General features: G+C 60.6%; 1 long non-coding RNA gene across 1 annotated transcript; it reads left to right on the top strand.

The window, feature by feature from the left end:
* Window positions 1-5,208: 5,208 nt before the first annotated feature.
* Window positions 5,209-7,805, top strand: LOC134729438 (uncharacterized). The gene is made up of 3 exons (XR_010110526.1): window positions 5,209-5,355; window positions 6,097-7,420; window positions 7,572-7,805. It is a non-coding gene; the product is annotated as an uncharacterized LOC134729438 (long non-coding RNA).
* The last annotated feature ends 423 nt before the right edge of the window (window positions 7,806-8,228 follow it).

An 8,228-nucleotide genomic window follows, 5' to 3' on the forward strand; every position in this document is an offset into this window, starting at 1 on the left:
ATTTCCTAAGCACCAAAGGGCTCTGCCAAGAACCCTCTGGCAGGGGGTGCAGCCCAGGCAGCGTTCTGTCCCGGGGAAAGGGCACTGAGGACAGCACCCTCAAATCCAGATGGAATTTTATATGTAAATGCCGGGTATAAAGTCATAATCAGTGAAGAGGAAGTAGCAGTGAATGTATTCTAAAATGAGAAGCAGGGGCCGGGCGCGGGGGCGCATGCCGGTAATCCCAGCACTTTGGGAGGCTGAGGCGGGTGGATCACCTGAGGTCAGGAGTTTGAGACCAGCCTGGCCAACATGGTGAAACCCCGTCTCTACCAAAACACAAAATACAAAGATTAGCCGGGTGTGGTGGCGCACGCCTGTAATCCCAACACTTTGGGAGGCCGAGGCAGGCGGATCACCTGAGGTCAGGAGTTTGAGACCAGCCTGGCCAACATGGTGAAACCCTGTCTCTACTAAAAATACGAAAAAAATTAGCAGGGCGTGGTGGCGTGTGCCTGTAATCCCAGCTACTCGGGAGGAGGAGGGAAGAGAATCGCTTGAACCTGGGAGGCAGAGGTTGCAGTGAGCCAAGATCACGCCATTGCATTGCACTCCAGCCTGGGCGACAGAGCAAGACTCCGTCTCCAAAAAAAAAAAAAAAAAGAAGAAGAAGCATAAAGGTTATTGAAAGATTATTGAAAGTATGACCTAGACACGGTGAGAAATGTGATTTCAGGAGTCAGAATTCCGATGCAGAAAGGACGACTCAACACCAAACGCAGAAACCGCGCAGGATGGAGCCCCTGGCTCTGCTGTAACTCTCTCTCCAGCCATTTCACTTCTAGGATTTTATCTGAAATTTAAAAATCAGACGTGGATCAAGACGTATGCACAAAGGTGCTCGCTTCAGCATTACTTTAAAAACCACAGGCACCGCGGAATTTTCCACGGTTGGTAAATAGATTATGACGTGAGCAGTGGAGGATTTTGTGTATCTTCAGAGAATGGCAAAGGTCCGTTCCAAAGTGTCCTTAACGATCCAAGGCATGACGGCCAATGAGGAAAGCTGGAAAGTGAAACCGAGTGACCTAATCCAGGTTTCATTTGAAACAAATAAGAATGTGTGTGTGGATGTGTGGTGAGTGTGGCATTTCGAGTGTGGCTTGTGAGACTGCGACCCTGTGTCATGTGCACACGTGGCTGTGTAGGCGTGTGGCGTGTGTCACTGGGACCCTGTGTCATGTGCACACGTGGCTGTGTAGGAGTGTGGCGTGTGTGTCACTGGGACCCTGTGTCATGTGCACACGTGGCTGTGTAGGCGTGTGGCGTGTGTGTGACTGGGACCCTGTGTCATGTGCACCCGTGGCTGTGTAGGCGTGTGGCGTGTGTGTGACTGGGACCCTGTGTCATGTGCACCCGTGGCTGTGTAGGCGTGTGGCGTGTGTGTGACTGGGACCCTGTGTCATGTGCACCCGTGGCTGTGTAGGCGTGTGGCGTGTGTGTGACTGGGACCCTGTGTCATGTGCACCCGTGGCTGTGTAGGCGTGTGGCGTGTGTGTGACTGGGACCCTGTGTCATGTGCACCCGTGGCTGTGTAGGCGTGTGGCGTGTGTGTGACTGGGACCCTGTGTCATGTGCACCCGTGGCTGTGTAGGCGTGTGGCGTGTGTGTGACTGGGACCCTGTGTCATGTGCACCCGTGGCTGTGTAGGCGTGTGGCGTGTGTGTGACTGGGACCCTGTGTCATGTGCACCCGTGGCTGTGTAGGCGTGTGGCGTGTGTGTGACTGGGACCCTGTGTCATGTGCACCCGTGGCTGTGTAGGCGTGTGGCGTGTGTGTGACTGGGACCCTGTGTCATGTGCACCCGTGGCTGTGTAGGCGTGTGGCGTGTGTGTGACTGGGACCCTGTGTCATGTGCACCCGTGGCTGTGTAGGCGTGTGGCGTGTGTGTGACTGGGACCCTGTGTCATGTGCACCCGTGGCTGTGTAGGCGTGTGGCGTGTGTGTGACTGGGACCCTGTGTCATGTGCACCCGTGGCTGTGTAGGCGTGTGGCGTGTGTGTGACTGGGACCCTGTGTCATGTGCACACGTGGCTGTGTAGGCGTGTGGCGTGTGTGTGACTGGGACCCTGTGTCATGTGCACACGTGGCTGTGTAGGCGTGTGGCGTGTGTGTGACTGGGACCCTGTGTCATGTGCACACGTGGCTGTGTAGGCGTGTGGCGTGTGTGTGACTGGGACCCTGTGTCATGTGCACAGGTGGCTGTGTAGGCATGTGCGGGTGCATGCGTGTGCATGTATGCTTCAAGGCTTCACAGGGACACTTTAAAATAGCAACAGTGGGCCGGGCACGGTGGCTCATGCCTGTAATCTCAGCACGTTGGGAGGCCAAGGCGGGCAGATCATGAGGTCAGGAGTTCGAGACCAGCCTAGCCAACATGGTGAAACCCCATCTCTACTAAAAATACAAAAATTAGCCAGGTGCGGTGGCGGGCACCTGTAACCCCAGCTACTCAGGAGTCTGAGGCAGGAGGATCACTTGAACCCGGGAGGCAGAGATTGCAGTGAGCTGAGATCACATCACTGCACTCCAGCCTGGGCGACAGAGTGAGACTCCATCTCAAAAAAAAAAAAAAAAAAAAAAAAAAAAGCAACAGTGTTAGCCCTTGGTGGGGAATTTTAGGTAGGTTTTTTTGTTTTTTGTTTTTTTACTTTTTATAGTTTTGAGTCTTTTCCAGATTTCTCCCAAAAGGTATACGCAGCTTTAAAATCAGGATTGTTACTAAATTTTTTTAAGATGGGGTCTTGCTCTGTTGCCCAGGCTGGAGTGCAGTGGTGTGATCTCAGCTCACTGCAGCCTCCGCCTCCCAGGTTCAGGTGATCCTCCCACCTCAGCCTCCTGAGCAGCTGGGATTACAGGCACGCGCCACCACACCCGGCTAATTTTTGTATTTTTTGTAGAGACAAGGGTCTCCCTATGTTGCCCAGGCTGGTCTCAAACTCCTGGGCTCAAGTGATCCGCCCACCTCAGCCTCCCAAAGTGCTGGGATTCCAGGCGTGAGCCACCACGCCTGGTCTATTAAAAAGTTTGAATGTCTGAGGCCTTCACGGTTGCCTCAAACGTAGCCAGGCCTGGGGTCGGTGAGTGCTGTGCGTCTCCTGCACACGGGGCTGTCGGGCGCCTGCCTTGGAGGAGGAGGAGGACATGGCACGTGAGAGGCCTGCAGCTGGGGAGGTCAGAGCTGGGCCCAGGCCTGCGTGTCCATCTACGCGTTGCCCCCCGTCCCCTGGGCCACCCCTGGAGGCCCTTCTCCTCCTCTCCCCTCCTCCCCTCCCACCCCAGGCCCTGCCCTTCCCTGGCACCCAACTCCCTTACTCAGACCTCATCCAGCCCCACCCTGAGCCAGGCGTGGGGGTCCCGGGGCTCCAAGCCACCAGGCTGTGTGGACAGCCCCTCTCCTCAGGAGTCGCCGTGGCCACCCCAGCTGTGTCCAGGGCTGGAGTCAGAGCCCGCTCAGGTAGGAGGGACACGGCGCCAGGGGCCGGTCGGGGGCGGCGACAGTGGAGCGCATGGCACAACCCACCACTATAGGGGTCGAGTGCCCCGCTGGGGATTTCAGCAAAAGTCCTTTCCGCCCTGAAAGCAAGAGTAAGACCCCGGCTCTAACAGGTCCTAGTTGACGTTGTCCATGGCTGGCTGCCCCCAGCACCACAGCTCTGCTGTGCCCACGGCCCCGACCACTGCCAGGCTCCCCTGGACCCTCCCTGCCATGTCCCTCCACCCCCCACAACGCCCCCTGGACCCTCCCCACAAGGCTCCCCCCCCGCTGCAAGGCCCCCTGGACCCTCCCCACGAGGCTGCATCCCTGCTGCAGGCCGTTGGCAGGTGTTGCTGGTTCCAGCATTCCTTACAAATGGGAGCCTGCAGCCTGCGGTCCTGCATGTCCGGACTCCAGTAGTTTGCAGCACAGCTGCCTCCCTTCTGCTGCCGGGGCCTGGCCGAGGGATCGCTGCCGCTGCCGGGGCCTGGCCGAGGGATCGCTGCCGCTGCCGAGGGGCGGCTGTCTGGGTCCAGCGCTGGGTGGGCAGTCGCTAAGGAAGTTTCTGTGAACGCTGCTGCCTCAGCCTCTGCTTTCGTTTGCCCTGGGTAGAACCCAGGGGCGGAATCACTGGGCAGGTGGAAGCTGTCTCGCTGTCTCCCTGTTCCCCAAAGCAGCTTCAGCCGTGCCGCGGACACTCACCAGCAAGGGACCGGCCCTCCCGTTGCCCCCCTGCAAGCACCTGGAATTTACTGGATATTAGGTGCACTTGGGAAAGGCATTTCTTTTCATAAAAGGCGACTGAAAATCCCTTTGTGAGACGCTGACTGTGCTGGATCGGAGGTTTTGTAAATTTGGGTTTGGCCTATGGGGTAGATGGTACGGCCTGTGCTGGAGAGGCCTTTGCTGTGTGGGGTGTGCAGCTCCCCTGGAAGGCCCTGGGCAGTGGAGCAGCCGGGATGGGGCCCCCCCTGCATCAGGATAGGGGCTGGGTTCCAGCACTGTCATATCCCCCCACCATGCCCACCCCTGCTACCCTCCACCCACACCCCCAGCTGCTTCAGCCCAGAGCAAAAATGGCAAGGGAGAAGGTGTCCTGGACAGGCCTCGGCCCGAGAACAAGGCAGCAGGTGGCCCATGCCTGGGGGGCGAAGGAACGCATGAATGAACTGTGTCCCCGGCTGGGGGTGGATGTCTGGCGGCAGGTGCCTGGCGGCGGGTGATTGGTTTGCCAGGCGCCCTCACAGACTGCCCCACGTCTGGTCTGTCTCCAGGCGGCTCTGGCGTGGCTGGGGTTTGGTTTCTGATCGTCGCTCCCTGACCAGGGCTGCTGCAGGGCAGTGGGGGTGGACGCCATGTTCCCCAAACTGGCCTCAAGTTCAAAGGGGCTTTTTCAGACACCCCCAGGTCCCACCTTCCCGCCTTCCCAATAGTGAGCGTGGGGACATGGTCTTCTGGGGTCCACGGCGGGGAGGGTGGGGTGCACCGGCGCGTGGACACAGGGGTCTCAAGGCCCCAAGCTGCACTTCACATGAGTTATTCCTCAACAAAGAAGCACCTGCCATTTAGAGCAGCTGAACTCCCAGGCATTCCAGGAACAGTGTGCTTCAGGAAGTGGGTCGCACCTCCAGCCAGCAGGCTCCGCTGTTTACCTGCCCGGGCGCTCTCTGCTGTGGGAGGCCGTCCCCGTGGAATGGACCTCAAAGCGGCCCGCCGCTGCGGGTGGCAGCAGTGACTGCGCTTGTGGGGTGAGGCGGCCCTGGCCGGGGAGGATGGCTGGAGCTGCTTGGCAAAGACTTGCGCTGTTCCTGCCCTGAACCTGCGCAGCATCACAGGTGCGCTCCTGGCCACCTGGAGGGTCAGCCCCGGGAGGTGGCAGGGTGCACGGGCCCCTTTCTGCCCCTAGGAAAGCACTTGGTGCAACCCATGCTGTCTGGCACCTTCCCTCATCACTCACAAGGGCAGGTTTTTCCATCTGAATTCCAGACAGATGACAGTCCCAGCTGGAAGCGAGGCTGCCAAGGCCAACGGCCAGGCTGTTCCAGACTCCGGCTTTTCCCAGGCCAAGTGCCCAGCCCCATGCAGGGGTCAGGGGAGGCCAGTTCTCCTGGGACTGACCCAGGGCCCAGAGGCGTCGCGTGCCCCAAGCCACCAGGACAGGTGCACAGGCTGGCACTGGCCCAAGGCTGGGTAGCGCTGGTCTGTCACTTTTGCCCACCTGCAGCCAAGGAGACCCAGGCTGCGAGGGCCTGGGGGGTGAGTGAGGTCACAGCAGGACACAGCCCCAACGGTCAGCAGCCTGGAGATTCCGGTCCAAGCCCCAGCCCCTTCTGCCCTCCCCGCATGGGGCCCCTGCAGACCCCACTGCCAGCTAGGCCTGGGATCTTCCTGTCACCTCCAGCCAGCCCAACGGGACCTCCTGGCAAGCCCCCCCCCACCCCCGCTTCCCTGAAGCCCACAGCAACCCACAGGCCGAGCAGCCTGGGCTGTTGGGTATTTCATGGCCCTGACGGGAGCCCCCTTGGCAGAGCCCACCACTGGGCTGCTCTCCGACCGAGTGCTCTCCTGTTTCACAGCTAAGGGACCTCGGCTCGAAGAACCACCCAGGCCGCGCCTGGGGCCCAGTGCTGGAAATCCCGGGAGTGGACACATGCAGGTGCCTGGGACTGACGGGTCCTCGCAGGACGTCGGGCCGGGCTCTGTCCGTCCAGGTGGCCTCCAGCACCCCACAGCGTGATTAAAAACACAGAGCTGTGTCTCACCCCAGAACTAGGAGTTGGCGGGAAACTGGAGCCGCTGCCCCCCCGCCCTTCAGCCAAACCTGGCCACCCTGAGCCAAAATTCCTCCCGGGGGCTGGGCCTGGGGCCTGATGGGGACGGGGTGTCTCTGTCCCAGGCTCTCCTCCCCCGTCCTGCCTCCGCCTTCCCCGGCCTCCAGTGATGGGGAGGGGCTGTCTCTGTCCCAGGCTCTCCTCCCCCATCCTCCCTCCGCCTTCCCCCGGCCTCCAGTGATGGGGAGGGGCTGTCTCTGTCCCAGGCTCTCCTCCCCCATCCTCCCTCTGCCTTCCCCCGGCCTCTAGTGATGGGGAGGGGCTGTCTCTGTCCCAGGCTCTCCTCCCCATCCTCCCTCCGCCTTCCCCTGGGCAGCTGGGGGCCAGAAGCCTTCTCCCTGGGACGCTAAGAGGCAGTCCCGGGGGGTGTGGGTTCAGGGGTGGAGGGAGGGGCCCAAGGAGAGGCAGGAGCCAGCGTACCCACCTCACCATGGGCAGGACTCCAGGGCCAGCGGGCGAGAGCACGGGAAGAGGGCTGGGCGGACAGCGAGGTAGGGATGCCAGCAAGTTCTGAGCCGGGCTGAGGGGTCTGGGCTCCCCTCTGAGGACTGCATGCTCCAGAGCCCTGAACACGGCGTGGCCACCCAGGGAGGGCCCAGAGCAGGGAGGTGGCCACACACGCCAGCCGAAATGAAGATGCAGGGCAGGACTGGCTAGCAGGAGGGCCTGGGTGCGGGGTCCCAGGGCCAAGGGGCACGTGGGGACAGTGAGCCTGGCCTGGCCTCACAAGGGGCTACGGGGGAAGGAAAGCCCAGGTAGGGTCTGTCAGGGGCCCGAGCACCCACCCTGGTCTCCAGCCACAGACCCTCCCCGGAGCACCCGCCCTGGTCTCCAGCCACAGACCCTCCCCTGCCCTCTAGGCAGGGCATGCTGGCAGGCGGGGTGGGGCAAGCCCCCAAGGGTGAGCCGCCGGAGGTTCTGCTGGGAGCCTGGGGTCCGTGAGGGAGCAGCTGCTGCCTGGCATTGCCCTAAACCGGCCAGGACCTGATCCCCACCCTACGCTGGGGCTGGGAGCAGACAGGAAGGACAGAGACACACGGAGAAGGGGCCCAGACCACGCAGAAAGAAGGTGTGTCTCGGCAGGGTGTGGCCGGCTCCCGGGACGCTAGACAGGAGCCACGGGGCCCCTTCCTGGGGAGGAAGGTGCAGCCATGCAAAGTGAGTCCAGGGGATGGTGAGGGGCCTGACCCGCTCTTCTCCTGAAACTCGGATATTTCCAGTATGTGTCCGGCGTCCCCAGAACGACACGGAGATGGACTGGCTTGCGGGGGACCCCACGCCCTCTTCCCCAACACGAGGAGCCTCGGGATCCATTTTCACTGCTGCAGGCACAGGGGCCTCCTCAGCCCCTCCTCATCTGCTGTTCCTGTTTCATCCTCTTCCTGCCTCGTGCTTTGTTGATGTTCCGCAAATTATTTAGATGTGTAAATGGAATAAATGGAAAATAACTCTCATTGCTCCCAGCTGGCCTAGCTCCGTCCCTCACCCACCTGCCTTGGGGGCCAGGAGGCTCTAAGATGTGAGGACGCTGGACAGAGATCAGACAGAGGTTAGACAGAAACAGCAGCCAGAGGGGTACAGAGAGCAGGAAAGAGACTGGACAGAGATGGACAGAGACAAGACAGAGGGGACAGAAGGGGACAGAAACTGGACAGAGATGGACAGAGGGGACAAAGGGGGACAAAGATGGACAGACAAGACAGGGGACGGGGGACAGAGACTGGACAGAGATGGAGACAAGACGGGACAGAGGGGGACAGAGATGGACAGAGACTGGACAGAAACAAGACAGAGGAGATGGGGTACAGAGACTGGACAGAGACAAGACAGGGGACAGAGGAGGACAGAGACAAGACAGAGGAGACAGAGACCGGACA

This window comes from Pan paniscus, chromosome 19 (assembly GCF_029289425.2).
Source record: "Pan paniscus chromosome 19, NHGRI_mPanPan1-v2.0_pri, whole genome shotgun sequence".
NCBI classification, from domain to species: domain Eukaryota; kingdom Metazoa; phylum Chordata; class Mammalia; order Primates; family Hominidae; genus Pan; species Pan paniscus.